This window comes from Amborella trichopoda, chromosome 13 (genome assembly GCF_054954075.1).
Source record: "Amborella trichopoda isolate Santa Cruz 75 chromosome 13, AtrichopodaSantaCruz75HAP2 v2.0, whole genome shotgun sequence".
Taxonomy (NCBI): Eukaryota; Viridiplantae; Streptophyta; class Magnoliopsida; order Amborellales; family Amborellaceae; genus Amborella; species Amborella trichopoda.
The window spans coordinates 20,754,438-20,771,755 of NC_142348.1; the positions used below are offsets into that span (position 1 = coordinate 20,754,438).

General features: G+C 34.8%; 2 long non-coding RNA genes across 2 annotated transcripts; one reads left to right on the plus strand and one right to left on the minus strand.

Annotated features, from left to right (window-relative positions):
• Positions 1-4,571: 4,571 nt before the first annotated feature.
• LOC110007244 (uncharacterized) lies at positions 4,572-6,182 on the plus strand. The gene is made up of 2 exons (XR_002280913.2): positions 4,572-4,915; positions 5,957-6,182. It is a non-coding gene; the product is annotated as an uncharacterized LOC110007244 (long non-coding RNA).
• Positions 6,183-6,813: 631 nt separating this feature from the next.
• Positions 6,814-9,759, minus strand: LOC148779073 (uncharacterized). The gene is made up of 2 exons (XR_016047252.1): positions 9,351-9,759; positions 6,814-7,130 (listed from the first exon to the last, which is right to left on the minus strand). It is a non-coding gene; the product is annotated as an uncharacterized LOC148779073 (long non-coding RNA).
• Between the last annotated feature and the right edge of the window lie 7,559 nt (positions 9,760-17,318).

Consider the following 17,318-nt stretch of genomic DNA (forward strand, 5'->3'; position numbering starts at 1 on the left):
CCATTGGATAGAGGACTAACTAGGGAAGATTTTGTTGATCTGAAATTCTGAGAACCACCTAAAAATCACTAGATAATTATATACAAAAGAAAGAAAATTGAACTTTTAGTTTTTTAACACTTTGATCTCACCTTTTGACAATTGGATGGTTTCTATTCAATCTTGAGGCATTATTTTTTTCCATGCCCTTAAAGAATTCAATTAGGAAATTTTTTCATTGAGCATAGTATATGGATTGAAAAGATTACATTCCAAAATTTGTGGTCTTTAAAATATTTCGACATTGAGTTTTGCCCAAGGGAGTAAATGGATATTATGTTCTTTTGGGAGATCGAAGTTTTTTGCAATTAACATTAGAGGATTTATTTTTTTAATATTCATTTTATTTAAGTACCTCTTTATAAAAAGTGAAAAAAACTAGCAAAGTTTTAAGGTATCTGATGAGAAATAATTAACAATACTTATGTCATTGATGCACCCAAGGCATTGGGTGCCAAATGATGTTTAATGATTAGAAAAGTTGGACACAAATCTTCCTACGAAGAATGTACATACCGGTTTATTTTGTTGGAATTATGATTTGATTGAAAAATTCAGAAAATTTATATTGATGTTCGTCCTTTTCCATAGTTTTTTATTCTAGTTTTGCTCCTATTCTGACTATGAGACCACTCAAATTTTCATTTAATCAAGGGTAGTTGTCTAGTACCTAATAAAAAGAACCCACGGGATGTTGGTTCTCTTTATGCTTTAAAATTACCTCTTGGTAGCACTCAATAAAGAGAAGGGCTTTATAAGAAAAAACCCGACATGATTTTATACTTGAGACTTTGGCTTCTTAAGTACCACTTTTTGAAACTGGCTCTCACTCGTTCACATAAGCATAATAGGAGGGGCAATAGACCGTTTTGTCCCTCTTTCCAAGGAGTCAAACATGTTTTCTTTGGTGCAGGGAGGTCTCAATTACTTAACAATCATCCGATGTAAAATTTGATAACTAGGGTGTGTTACAAAGTTCGAAAAAAGTTTTTTGAACTTTGACAATGGTCAATAAAATAAATGCAATCACCCAATTTCACATCCAATAGTCAAAATTAATTGTGACCGCTTTATATTAAAGGCAAAAAAGTTCAACAGAGCTCTTTTGCTTCTCGAACTTTATACCAAAAGTAAATGGTCTCATTATATAGTCGCAATTCAAGAGCTTGAGTGAAATTACGCAACAAAACAAAGGAGTTGAGCATAAGCTTGAAAGAGCGAGATTCAGGAATTACTTTCTCTCTTCATGGTATGTGGCAGAATCCTTAAGAGAATCAATGTCCTTATTCCTGGAAACTATTTGAAAAAGAGAGAATAAGCATACTCAGAGGGTTTGTAACTTGTAACCTATTTGTGAAGAAACCCATATGAAAAACTCCAATTTCCTATCTGGCTTGAGGTTTTTCTTGAGGATTTACAATACAAGGGAGTGAGAAAGGACAATGGAGACTTCGGCAACTCGGTGGTGCCCCCATTGATGAGAGCTTTACCGATAGAAACGGCAAGGAGGTCAGTTCGGATGTAAGAGAAATAGAGGTTCTAGATTGAAGAAAAACAGGGCTGTGGAATGAGAGAGAGAGAGGGGCTTGTAAAGAGCGTGGCATGATAAGAAGGGGAGGAAGAGGTACTAGAGTGAAATGATCTTTTGAAAACTAACTATTATGTGGATAAAATGGTGAAAGAAGTGTATATAGAGTCGAGGCTCTAAACCATCAAATTAGAGCCTACTATGAAAGTTCACTATAAGAGGTTGTTTTGATTCCCAAATATCCTAAAATTGATCATCTCGACATCAATATGCATGAAAATGAGAAAAAATGGATTACAAGTTTTAACAATAATGCATGTTGTAACACATTTTTGGACCGTCAATATTTAAGATTTTGCTCGATCTATACTATTTTTTAAGCTTTAGATTTTATAATTAAAGATGAAAACATATTTTAAGCCTATCACAAATATTTCGAGTATTAAAACCATATGTCTAGACACTAGTTGAAGGTGGGCTCTAGTTAGATTGTTTAGAGCCTCGGCTCTATACAAACCGCACACTAAAATGTTTGATTTGATTTGAAATAATAATAGTTAAGATGACTTTTAGGAAAAGAGCTTTGGCTCTATACAAACCGCACACTAAAATGGTTTATTTGATTTGAAATAATAATAGTTAGATGACTTTTAGTAAAAGAGCCTCGGCTTAATTGGTTAGTACTTGATGATTTGTACGGTTACATTCTAGGCTCAATTCGGTTAGGGCCTTTTCCCCACTGACTCAACCCCTACCCAAAAAAAAAAAAAAACAAAAAAAAAAGAAAAAGAAAAAGAAAAAGAAAGAAAGAAGAAGAAGGTTGATTTCAACACCATGGACATCTTTTTCTCTTTTTTTTTTTTATATAGTGTAAAAGGTACTCTAAAAACGATTCCTGCCCCAGGGGTGGCAATTGGACTTCCCATTTTTGCAGAATGAGATCTAATTCTTGAAAATCCAAAATCAAATTTATTCTTTATTAAAGCACAACGGGTATGAAATCTGATTCAAGAATTTTAAGGTCATAAAAGACACCCTAAGTGGTTGGCTGGTTTACTATTAAGATTCGAAGCATGCACGTTGTTCATACTTCATACCTCTCGCAGCATTTGAGTGGACATTCATTTGAAAATTTGCTGAAATTTGAAAAGCAAAGAAGACCAATATTGGTGGTTTGTGCTTCAAATTATTATTGTTTTCCTATTTGTTAACATGGAGAAATGAGGGTTATCTTTTAGACATGATAACAAGGAAATTATCTTTTAGATACGATAACAAGAACATTGGAAAGGTATTTCAGCAGAACATAAAAGAAATCTCATGTGTCTTTACTAGAATCACAGACACATGTTCAACCAACCTCCATTTTCAAGACCTCCACCCTCTTTTCCAAGACAAGAGAAAGGTTTTCTCAAGATCTCTCAGCTTTAGTAACCTAAGTGATCTCCAACCCCTCTCTTTAAGGGTTATCACCATGAAACAGTGGTGATTCACATCCTTTACTACCGAATTTTGAAACCCCAAATGCAAACCCAGGTTAGAAAGCATGACAAGAAATCGAATTGTTCATATATATCACAGCACAATAAAATAAGTGCTCCCAGAATCTTTGTTTTGCCTCGTGAATATGTAGTGTTTGTTTACTTAAAAGAAAAACAATACTTGTAATTGTGGTTTCTATAAGGCTGAGGCCCTAAACTATCAAAGGCACATGTTCAAATGGTATTGAAAGATATCATTTCAGTACCAAAAATCTTTATGATCACCTAAAAGTTTGTTTTCATCTCTAATTATAAAATTTAAAGCTTCAAAAATAATGTAGATCTATGAATACTTGACCTTCTTGAATATTGAATGTCAAGATAATAAGTTACAAGATGCACTATTTCCAAGATTTAATGTCCAATTTATTTTTTACGTCCATGTATCTCAAGGTTTTTTCAACATCCAAACAATTTCTTCTAGTGAATTTTTGATGTGTGCCTTAATTTGATTGTTTACAGCCTCAACCTTATATAAACTTTTTCCATTCTTGTATTACTTTAGGGCTAAGAATTTTTCAAATCGGGTCTAGATCCATCAAGATCTAGATCCGGATCCAAAAATATGCATAGGATCCAAATCCCGATCTAGTTCTTTTCGGTTCCAGAATGTTCGGATCTAGATCAGGATCCAGATCTGAAAACTATACATCAAATCCAAATTAGGTCTTCGATTAGGTCTTCTAAAAGTTAAAAGAATTATATATTAAATATATGAAGGGTGTGGTTTCTATAATGTTCCAACTTTAAACAATCCAATTAAGACGCACCTCCAAATTTTACCATAACATGTAATTTTGGTGTAAAACATTCATAGGATTATCTCAAAATCTATTTTCATATCTAATTATAAAATTTTACTCCAAAAATGGTTAAAATCAAGTATATCTATAAACATATTAAATTCTTGAAAATAGGCGGTCTAGATAATGTGTTGCAAGATGCACTATTTCTAGGACTCTAAACTTTTTTTTTTCTATTCATACATCTCGTTGTCGAGATCATGAATTTTGAGGGTTTTTCGACATTAAACAACATTTTCCGATAGATTTTTGCGGTGCATTTGTAATTCTACATTTTAAGGTTGTAACCTTATATAAACCATTTCTATAGATAAATTAATAAATTGAAGGAAAAAATTTATATAAGGTTGAGACCCTGAATAACTAAATTAAGGTGCACCTAAAAATTCACTAGAATTTTATTTTTCGATGTCTAGAAGCCCTAAAATATGATCATCTCGACCTTGAGATACATAGATGTAAAAAGAAAATGGATTTCAAGTCTTGGGATAGTGTATCGTGTAATACATTATCTTGACTATCAATTTTCAAGATTTTCATAGATTTACTTGATCTACACTATGTTTTAAACTTTAAATTTTATAATTAAAGATAAAATTTTTTTTCTAGCCGTCATAAATATTTTTGGTACTAAAATGAGATCTTTCGATACTATTTGAAGGTGCGCCTTACTTTGATTGCTTACAGCCTCAACCTGATTCAAACCACAGGAGGCTGGTACGCCAACGATGGGGATGGATTGTAGTTTGAATGGACGGTTGCCAACGCGTTCTGAAGCTCAAATTTGGGGAATTTTAATACATGCAAAACCGGAAACCTATGCCTGTCTCCTCGAAATACTCTCTTTCTCCCTTCCCACGAAATACCCTCTCTACCCTTCCCATGGAGCAGCAGTGCCTCGCTCTCGCTCTCGCACCGCTGCTGCACCAGATCCATCTCTCTCAATCTCTGTCAGCTGCATCATATCCAGAGAAGCAGTAGGAAGGCTTGTGCTTCAACATTAGGTATGGTCTCTCTCTGCTCTATTTCTCTCTCGGCTCTCTCTGTCTCTCTCTCTCTCTCTCTTTTCGCTCTTGGTTAAGGCACTAGCCCTCTCTCTGTGGTTCTATCTCTCTGCTCTGGTGCTCTCTCTCTCTCTCTCGATTAGGGCATTGGCCCTCTCTCTCTCACCGCTCTGGATCTCCCTCTTTCGGCTCTGGGTTCCCTCTCTCGGGTCTGGTTCTCTCTCTCTCTCTCTCGGTTAGAGCACTGGCCCTCTCTCTCTCTCTGTGTTAGGGCATTGGCCCTCTCTCTATCTCAATTTGGGGTCTATCTCTCTGGTTCTCTCCCTGCTTTGGTTCTCTCTCTCTCGCTCTATCTCTCGGTTAGGGCACTGGCCCAAAGGGTATTTCTCTCTCAATTTGGGGCAGCCCCAAGGGGTCTCGTTCTTTCTCTCAATTTGGGGCAGCCCAAAGGTCTCTCTCTCTTGCCCTGACACGGGTCTCTCTCTCTCTCTCTCTCTCCACAGTAAGCTTGATAACGTGCAATTATTTTGCCATTTTGTGTGCAAATTAGTGTCTTAAAGGAAGATGTAGTTCTGGTGCCAAAACTTTCTGCCATAATTATGAAATTTAAAGCTCTACCATTAGAATCGATGTCTTGTTCAAATGGGTTTAGTTTTTTCGTGATTATATTGGTTATTTAGGGTTATCCATATATGCACAAATGCAACCTTGGTGTCTTGGCGGAATCAAATAATGCTTCTAGGGACTATTATGGTTTGAATTTGCATTTCTTAAGTATTCTGAAAAATGCTTTTACATTTCATAGGTGTTTGTTTATTTCAGTGATTTAAAGGTATGCACGCTATTTTTCTGGAGGCATTGTGTTTTGAATTTGTATAAACTTTAGAGCTGAGTTATTGGTATTTTTAGTTATTTCTAGCATTCTCTCTTAAATGAAGCTCCTTTGATTTTCTATAATTGTTCTCACTTAAAAAAAAATTTTTTTTAAATAACTTACAAGGGTTAAAAACTGTATTAATATGCTGCTGAATTTTAATGCAGATAAGTGGCTCACGAAGACAGAGGGGCGTTCAGTCAGTGAAGACATTGTTTTGAAGAGAGGAAGATTCCGTCCCAGATTATCAACACTTGACCATCAAAGGAAGTGCCAGAATTGCTGCATTCAAATCAATAAATATAGATGTGTTTTTTAAATTTCAGTTTATAGAATGAACAATGCAGTCAGCTGTTTCAAGATAAAGTTCAATTACAAAATATTGTGCAATAATGTCCACTTCTTATGAGCTTGTCTTTTGTTGTAGAATTTTTAATTCCTTTTAAACTCTCTCGGCCCAACAATTGAATTTTAATTCGGATGAGATTTGAGGCTAAATTAGCAAGGGGTAAGGCCATACACAAATCATGCCAATAATTATTTAATTCAAATGAGATTTTTAGTGTCACATAGAGTTTCCAATAAACTGTAAAACTATATAGGCCCATCAATTGGATTTTAATTCGTATGAGATTTGAGGCTAAATTTGCAAGGGGTGAGGCCATGCAGAGATACTTACTGCAAATTCTTATTTAATTCGAATGAGGCCATGCAGAGATACTTACTGCAAATTCTTATTTAATTCGAATGAGACTAAGTATTTGATTTGAATGAGATATGTAGTGCCACATATAAAGTTTCCAATAAACTGTAACATTATATAAGGCCTGGCTTTGACATGGTTTAATGTCTTTTCAAATAAATTTGCTTTTCTCATTCCTTGCCTCCTGGGAATCCACTAGCATTTTAACCAATGCTTCTGAAAAATTTCTTAACCAACCAGCGACTTGGGTCAACCCAGCATTATCAAGCAGCTAATTCCGAAAGAGAAATGGAAAGAACAATATATAACAAAATTGCCTTCGGTCCTAATAGAAGTATATTATGATTGAGGACTACACCTTACTATGATTACACGGTTACTCCTTTTTTACGAGGATAAAGAAATATATAACATGTAAAATTGAGAAGTACACCTTACTCCTTTTTTATAAGGAGAAAGGAATATACAACATGAATCACTAAACTCAGAGCTAATATGACTATGATTACACACTTCTCAGAATTCCCATGGGCAGTCATATATTGTTGATTCTCTAATAACTTGAACAGTGACTTGAAGTTAGATGTTGTTGAATCTAATATTGTGCAGTCTTGTAGACGAAAGTGCCATCTTCCCACCTACGAACACAATTTTGTGAAAGACTATCACACAATCATCAAAAGCAAGAGCCCAACAACTATTCACACAATCATCAAAAGCATGAGTCCAATAACTATTCACACCAGTTAACATCCCATAGATAACGCAAGTAATTTTAACAACAATTATGTTCTTAAATAATAGACATTGTGCACTAGAATCTGCTTTCATTTACAAGTAGGCCTCTCACACTATTTTAATAAACTAAAGGATGGTTTGAGTTCAATTGCAAGTAGGCCAGTAAATATGAGTAAAGCTTACACAACATTCCCAGATCTAATAACAATCACACCCATCATATAGTGTGATACTTTCTTGCTTGGTAAATTGGGATATGAATTTTGATACTGATTTTGATATCTTTAACTACTTCATCGTAGATAACCTGATTGAGAGAGAGAGAGAGGAACTCAAAATGTAAAGAAGAACCATAAGTGTAAAAAGTTGAGGAGGAAGAAGTGACAAGAAAAGAATAAGGATGAATATGGAGATGATAGTCTTGGCGTATTCACAAGGAATTGAACCAGCAAACTTCTTTGATTGGCCCTCAAACATGAGCGAATACACTAGAGAAAATAGAGACCCCCACAGAAGCATTAACTGGCCCTACATAAGTGCCTCCCAAGTTTCTACATGTAGATGCTACAAACTATTCACAATACCATCTTTTCCCTGGTTCTATAAATCATCCAAAAATTAATGAAAGCCCTAAGAAAATAATCATAAACTAGCCTAGTTCCATAAAAAATTCCATGTTCTGCTGATTAATGAAAATTTCTGCAACCATTGCCAATCCATCATACTAGAGTTAAAGAGCTTCATGGGCAGACCAATCCAATGCTACCAACTAACAATACCCAAAATTCTTACTCGCTAAGGACCATCTAATCCAAGGAGGGTAATTGAGAAATGGCAATGGAAAATAAAGCAAACCACTTATCCCTTTTTCTTCACTAAAACAACATCCATTTAGCATCTGGAAATATCATAAACCAATAACATTGCAGTATAAACCCACACCCTCGAACCCACTAAACAGTCCATATGAACCCCATATCCTTTGTTTCAAAGAAGTACAAAATCATAAAAGTCCCTAGAAGCATTAGAACAAGATAGAGATTCTAATGGTAAAAATTTCTAGAGCTTTAAATTTTATAACTGGAAACAGATATTGATTTTCATGGGAGAAATTTTTTGCACTAGAACTAATACATCTTCCATTAACACAATAATTTGCACACAAAATGGAAAAATAATTGCATTCTATCAAGCTCACTGTGGAGGGAGAGAGAGAGCGAGAAGAGAGAGAGAGAGAGAGAGAGAGAGAGAGAGAGAGAGAGAACCACGTGGGGGCGAGTGTGTGTGTGAGAGAGATTCACCAGGGAGGAGAGACCTTTGGGCTGCCCCAAATTGAGAGAAAGAGAGAGACCCCTTGGGGCTGCCCCCAAATTGAGAGAAAAAGAGAGACCCCTTGGGGCTGCCCCCAGATTGAGAGAGATAGACCCATTGGGCTAGTACCCTAACCGAGAGAGAGAGAGAGAGAGAGAGAGAGAGAGAGAGAGAGAGAGAGAGAAAACCAAAGCAGGGAGAGAAACAGAGAGATGGAGAGCCCCCTTGTGGCTGCCCCAAATTGAGAGAGAGAGAGGACCAATGCCTTAATACAGAGAGAGAGAGAACCAGAGAGAGAGAGAGGGCCAGTGCCCTAACCGATAGAGAAAGAGAACCAGAGCCGAGAGAGGAAGATCCAGAGCCGTGAGAGAGAGAGAGAGGGAGGGCCAATGCCCTAATCGAGAGAGAGAGAGGGCCAGTGCCCTAACCGAGAATAGAGAAAGAGAGAGAGGGCCAGTGCCCTAACCGAGAATAGAGAGAGAGAGAGGGCCAGTGCCCTAACCGAGAATAGAGAGAGAGAGAGGGCCAGTGCCCTAACCGAGAATAGAGAGAGAGAGGGCCAGTGCCCTAACCGAGAATAGAGAGAGAGAGAGAACCAGAGCCGAGAGAGGGAGATCCAGAGCGGTAAGAGAGAGAGAGGGCCAATGCCCTAATCGAGAGAGAGAGAGCCAGAGCAGAGAGAGAGCCAGAGCAGAGAGAGAGGGCTCGTGCCTTAACCCAGAGCGAAGAGAGAAAGGGTCAGAGAGAGAGAAAGAGAGAGAGAGGGAGATCCAAAGCCAAGAGAGAAATAGAGCAGAGAGAGACCATACCTGATGTTGAAGCACAAGCCTTCCTACTGGTTCTCTGGATATGTTTCAGCTGACTGAGATTGAGAGATATGGATCTGGTGCAGTAGCGGTGCGGGAGAGAGAGCGAGGCATTGCTGCTCCATGGGAAGGGGAGAGAGAGGGTATGTTGTGGGAAGGGGGAAAGAAAGTATTTGGAGGAGAGAGGAATAGGTTGCAGGCATAAAAAGTATGGGGATACGGAGTACGGGTCGTCAGGTTTTGCACGCACTAAATGCCCCCAAATTTGAAACTTCAGAACTCGCAGGCAACCGTCCAGTCAAACTACAATCCATCCCCACCCTGTGCGAGCCCCCTCATCAGCCAAGGTGCATATCTAATCCTTTCCCCTATATATATATATTACAGCTTCCTCATTAGCAAGCTGCATACCTTATCCGTTCCCTTATATATATATATATATATATATATATATATATATAAAAGTCTTTCCAACGCCTATATGTAAAAATAAATAGTGATTTTTTCTACCCTCATCACCGTTCATATTTCATCGCGCGGTCACGATTATCCGGTAGTGTTTTATATTTCATTTTTTTTCTACAAATCGGAATGGCCTAAAATTTGGAGAATATGTACATCGTACTGAGGCGCATCTAATAAAATGTAAACAAAATTATCCGTAAAATATAAATTGATCAAAATACCTTGAAACTTTTATTAATTTTCGAAGATTCTCCTATTTTTGATGAATACACACTCCAAATTCAGGTCATTTTGATTTGTAGAAAAAATAAAAAATAAAACACTACTGGACAATCGTGATCGCGTGATGAACTTTGGACAGTGATGGGGGTAGGCAAAATTACTGTTCATTTTTGCCTATAGGTGTTGTGTAGTGTTTATATATATATATATATATATATATATATATATATATATATATATATATATATATATATATATATATATATAGATAAATGATCTTATAGGACCCTCCCCCACCCATGTGTATAGGACCCCAAAGGATCACCATTAAATTTGGTACGGATCTATAAAAAAGTCAAGTTGCACACCCATATGATAACTTTTCTAGAGATCCGTACCAACTTTAATGGTGATCCTATAGGGGAGGGTCCAATAGGATTATTACTACTCATTCATATATATATATATATATTTTCAATGGTTAAAAGATATGTGTTTAGAAAAGAATATTATTATTCCCTCATTCGATAAAATTCAAACAATAGAAGAAAAAACATATATATAAGTACTGATGGTACTACAACAGCTAGTATACATCCACCTGAAAAAAGTATTATACTTAAAGCAAGTATACCAAAAAAGAATGAGCCTATACACTCCTCATCTTTTTATGATATCGTGGCTACACCATATAAAGCCATACCTAAAGAAATAAATAAAAAACAGGAATACATACCTCACATTGTAGAACAAAACAATTATACAAATCTTTATCTACAATCTATAGGAAAGCAAACAGAAAGAATAGTATCCAAAGAAAAAGCTATTATACCAGCTATCCCAAAATCAGTATTATTCAAACCACCTCCTGAGTTAAATAAGAATAAATTTCACATTGGAGAGAATAATAAATCTCTTATGGATCAATTAATTGCCAAACTCTCTCAATTAGACATAAAAGGAATACCTTCATCCCAAATCAATATTCCTCCATCAACTCTTACTTCTCAAATACCTGAGTCTTCCGATAAAGGAAAAACTGTCATACCAGAGCATGAAACAATGATTGCTAACAGAAGAAGAACCCATTATAGAGGATACAATCCAAAATCAAGAAAAAACATTTATGGATACTACACCTCTAATAGACACCATCAATAAAATAGCCTATGGAAAATATTGGAAACCCATAACGGCTTTATCATACCATAAAAGACCTACCCCTGTTGATATTCAAATGGAAGAAGATTCAATACAACAGGCAGTATCTTATTCAGGGAGATCAATAGTCAATTGGCAAATTGATGGATTATCAGAATTAAAAATACTATATGTCATGAGACATATGGCCATGTATGCCTCTGCTAATAAAATGGCAGGAAATCCTGACCAAGAAGTAGCTAAAGCAATCGTTAATGGATTTACAGGATGGTTAAGGGGATGGTGGGATTTTTATGTGGACGATGATACCAAACAAAGAATTTTGACTAATACAAGACAATGGACATGAAGAAAAAAGAACTTGGAGATTTCTGTGAGCAATTTGGCTATTACTTAGATAGAAAAAATATGCCTGATTATATAAAAAAGAAAAAGAAAAAATACAAAGAGGACAAATATAAAGCCAAAGGAAAAAATAAGGATAAGGAATATTCTAAAAAATCCAAGAGAAAATTAATTAATAAATTTTCTCCAAATACAAAGAAAAGGAGAAAACTATCAGTATGTTATAAGTGTGGTAAAATAAGACATTATAAACACCAATGTAAATTAAAAAAGAAAATAGAATCATTAAATTTGGACGATACATCAATCTGGGTGGTTGAAATCTTTTTAAATACCATTCTCGTATATTTTTATTTTCTTCTGATAAATAATCTTTTGTGAGAAAAGCTTTATTTATTTTTCTTTGTTTTCTTTCTAGCTTGGCTGCTAAATAGGCTGCTATATATTCTTCTGAATATTGAGTATTACTAGTAGTATCATCCTCTATTTGTAGTGTACAGACTTGGAAATCTTGTAATTCTTCTATATTGGGTTCAGTATTAGAAGTTGTGGTATGAGTTTTAGATGTATATGTTGGAATTATAATATTATCTTTGGTCCTATGTGTTCCTTGAAATTGTATATTTGGAGTAGATGAAGAAGGATGAAAAGGAGGAGGAGGTAGTATAATAACATTTGGATTGTGTGAATATGATTTTCTACTTGGTATGTTATGTTTACTATTTTTCTTCCTATTGATGTTAATATCATCTTGAACTTGTGAATTTTGAAATTGAATTTCTACATTTCCATCTGTATGTTCTATTATATGATTGGGAATATGATGTTGCGGAATTTCTTGTGGTTGGTTGGCATTTTGTAATGCCCATGATTGAGGTAGCACAATATCTGACCATTTGATAGTTTTTGGTACTATCATATTAGATTTTTCTATATTGGTTTGGAACAAAATTGTTTGATCTTTTTGATCAAGTTTTAAGGTATTGGGACTTAAAGTATTCATAACTTTATAGTATATTCTATATATTATAGCTAAATTTTGTGAGCCATGGATCATATTGAATCCATGTGTTTTGAGATTTATTGTTAATATATCTAGGATATTCGGGTCCGTTAAAGAAACAGAAAAATTAGGAAAACAATTAAAATATATTGGACCACTACAGAGACTGGATTCAACCATGCCGAGTAGAGAATCTGTGAATATATTGTGTCTTGTATCTCTTAGGCATACAAGCACAGAAGTGTTTAACCCTAAACGGGTCAAAGGTTTCACTGCTATTTGGATGAGGCCAATGTGTAAATATTTATAATTCTTTTCTTTATGTTTTTCTATTATTTTCTTTGAGAGTAGGTGAAAGTCTTCTTGATGTTGTGTTACTGATAGACTTTCTTCTACAGTTTTAATGGCATATACCATTTTTAATTTAAATGTTCCTTTATTATAAACATCATGAATTGGTACCTTAGGAATATTCCAGTCTTGAATATTTTCCTCAATATCATTTATAATAATTTGTTCTTTGTTCTTGACTCTAAGTTTTGAAGATGAAGATACAGTTTTACCAGTAAGATTCTTTATGAGATTAGTCATCCGTAGGTTGCGGATAATGACAATCTGGACATTCAGTGGCCTTAGCTTTTTTCCCTAAGCGGCTCTCCTGGCCTTGGCGGTACTTTTCGCATCGGCTTTCACTTGTCTCTTGTCTTAACTCTCGGACCAACTTTCTTGGTGGTCAATCTCACTTAGGATCTTATAGTAAAATGTAACTTTATCTCTAACCTATGAAGTGAAAAGAACAGTTTTACAAATTCTCCAGTTGTAATTGTTTGCACAGTTTCACTGTGGAATAGTTCTACTGTTGTAATTTGTTGACAGTGTTTCACTGTTATGGCTCTGATACCACTTTGCGCCAGGATCTACAGCACTGTCATTTATATCATTTTAATTCTATTTATTGGTTTCTATGTTTCAGGTTTCATCGTCCACATAAAAATCCCACCATCCCCTTAACCATCCTGTAAATCCATTAACGATTGCTTTAGCTACTTCTTGGTCAGGATTTCCTGCCATTTTATTAGCAGAGGCATACATGGTCATATGTCTCATGACATCTAGTATTTTTAATTCTGATAATCCATCAATTTGCCAATTGATTATTGATCTCCCTGAATAAGATACTGCCAGTTGTATTGAATCTTCTTCCATTTGAATATCAACAGGGGTAGGTCTTTTATGGTATGGTAAAGCCGTTATGGGTTTCCAATATTTTCCATAGGCTATTTTATTGATGGTGTCTATTAGAGGTGTAGTATCCATAAATGCTTTTTCTTGATTTTGGATTGTATCCTCTATAATGGGTTCTTCTTCTGTTAGCATCATTGTTTCATGCTCAGGTATGACAGTTTTTCCTTTATCGGAAGACTCAGGTATTTGAGAAGTAAGAGTTGATGGAGGAATATTGATTTGGGATGAAGGTATTCCTTTTATGTCTAATTGGGAGAGTTTGGCAATTAATTGATCCATAAGAGATTTATTATTCTCTCCGATGTGAAATTTATTCTTATTTAACTCAGGAGGTGGTTTGAATAATACTGATTTAGGGATAGCTGGTATAATAACTTTTTCTTTGGATACTATTCTTTCTATTCTTTCTGTTTGCTTTCCTATAGATTGTAGATAAAGATTTGTATAATTGTTTTGTTCTACAATGTGAGGTATGTATTCCTGTTTTTTATTTATTTCTTTAGGTATGTAAACTTATACTATGTTTTTTCCTGTTCCAAAAAGCATTAGGATGTTCACTGCATATTGATGTTTCTATTTGTTTTTGTAGTGCTTGGATTTTTTGTTGAATTGAAGGCGTTTGTATTTGTTTTTCAATTACTTTATATTTTATTTCCTGCTTGAGTGTGCAGAGAAATTTTTCTTTATCTTTAAATTTTGGTTTATGTATGAAGTTGAAATGTATTGGAATATTTTGAATTGTTGATGAAATTCCTGTTTCATCTATGGTTATAGGATAGAGTAATGTTAGGAATGGAACTCCTAAGATTACTGATTGGCTTAATCCTTTGACCATGATAAATGGTGTATCAATACATTGATGATTGTTACATATAGAGGCGTTAGCTAGTTTATATTTAATGAATAATCTACTGCCATTTGCAGTATTTAATATTTGAGTTCTTTATCAAAATATTTTGAAGGTACAAGTCCTTCGTTTATACAATTTAAGTCAGCTCCTGAGTCTATCAGAGCTGATGTGTCAAAACTGCAATTTTTTGCAACTATAATTTTGGCTTGAACAAATCATTTTTGTATCACTATTTTATTTATTACATTAACAGAAGGAACTAGTATTGTTGGTACTTCTGAGGATTCAGGAGTATCTATAATGTTTTCATTTATTAAGTCATTGAATTCTATTTCATCTGTCTCAGATTCTTGTTGAGACATTTGTTGCAATTCGAGCATTTGAATTCTTCCTCTCAATTGTATTATTTCAGTTTTTATTTCTTTAATCTCTTTTTTGAGATCAGAGATTGTAGGTTCTTTTTGAGAAGTGTGTTGATCACTTACTCTTTTGATAATAGCAGAGAAGTTATATTCATCTGGATTTTTTATAATAGGTAATGATTTTGATTTATTTTTTGTAATATTGATAAATTGAGTAATGATGGCTCTTTTTTCATCAGGATCCTGTATTTTATCGATAATGTCTAAAATAAAATTATCTTCTTGTGTAAGTGTATGAACATTATTTTGAGGTAATGGACAACTACAATCATCTGAGGATTCTGTAGTAGTTTCAGTGTAAGAACTATCTGTTCCTATAATATCAAGGTCATTACTATCTATTTCTTCTGTATAGGATTCAGTAGAAGTGGAGGAGGTAGAATCATAAGAAAGTATATGTTTTAATTTTAATTTTGTTGTATCGTCCAAATTTAATGATTCTATTTTCTTTTTTAATTTACATTGGTGTTTATAATGTCTTATTTTACCACACTTATAACATACTGGTAGTTTTCTCCTTTTCTTTGTATTTGGAGAAAATTTATTAATTAATTTTCTCTTGGATTTTTTAGAATATTCCTTATCCTTATTTTTTCCTTTGGCTTTATATTTGTCCTTTTTGTATTTTTTCTTTTTCTTTTTTATATAATCAGGCATATTTTTTCTATCTAAGTAATAGCCAAATTGCTCACAGAAATCTCCAAGTTCTTTTTTCTTGGTGAGCTTTTGTTTATCTATCTGTCGTTTTAATTTCATATCAGTGCATAAGGCTAAGCCTTCAGCACATATTTCTGCAGAGAGTTCTCCAAGTGTATATGATGAATATACTATTACTCCATTATGTTTCTTTCGCAGTCTTTCCTTGACTTTTTCTGCGAATAGATATGGAAGGCCAGCTATAAATGTGATTTTCTATCCTAATCTTGCATTGGATTCTAAACCATTATATGATAGACTCAAGAAGAATCCTCCTCTTTGGTCTGACATTCATACTCGAGCAATACAGGTAATAAAGAGTAAGGTGAAAACCCTTGAATGCCTCTCTCTTCCACATCCTACTGCTTTTAAAATTATTGAATGTGATGCCTCTGATAAAGGGTTTGGCGGTATATTAAAACAACAAATTGATTCCAAAGAACAATTATTACGTTATACATCTAAGGCTTGGAATTCCACGCAATTAAATTACTCAATGGTTAAAAAGGAATTATTAGCCATAGTCCATTGTGTTACCAAATTTCAAAGTGATGTTTTAAACCAACATTTTCTTATACGAACTGATTGTAACGCCGCCAAAGATATTCTACAAAAAGATGTCCGCAATTTGGTTTCTAAACAAATATTTGCCCGCTGGCAGGCTATTCTCTTTGCCTTTGATTTCTCCATTGAACATCTTCCCGGGTCTTCTAACTCTTTACCCGATTTTCTGACCCATGAATTTTTGCAGGGGGGCAACACTGACGCCAACGACGAATCACCACTTTCACTTGCACTTCAATTATTCCAAGAAAATCAATCTGATAAGGATTTTTCATCCTTAAATATGGGCTCCCGAGGCAATACTCGCCGGGGAAAACAACCCATGAATTCTTTAGTTCCATATGAAGGGGAACCTTCACCCTTGAATATTCGCTCACCATCTCAATCCCCAATCCATCAAATCACTTACCCAGAAGCACGAACTTCAACTCCTACATTCTCACCACTCAGTCCAAATCCATTCCTCCTACCAATATTCCACGATCCGAATACATTGAAAAAGCCTTTTTAATGGACATTACCATTGATGAACATCAAGTTCACATGGATCCAAGCAAGCTTGCACCATTATACCTACTTAATCATCTTAATCCTATCAATGGGGTTAAGACTAGAGAGTATTATGAAGCCATCCTAATGGAAACAGGGTCCATCTCTGTTGTCCACTACTTTCAACAGAATACCCGAATAATAGCCTATTCAAAAGTCCAGATAAAGAAACTTCTTTCATATACTGAGTGGGGTTCCAATCCCTCACAAGGAAAGAAATTGTAAAATCCATAGTTTTCTTATAAGTATTTTAAATATGCTGAGTATATAGAAGCTTGGCACAAATTTTTCTATTATCAAAACCCTAATAATACTCATAGCTGGTATTTACAGTTCCGGCTACCTATTTTTGAAAGGTTCCCCACTTGGTTTCAAAACTGGTATTTTGTGTGGGGATCAACTGCTATGATTTTACCTCCTACTTTTAAGGAGTTGCAAGAACAATTTAT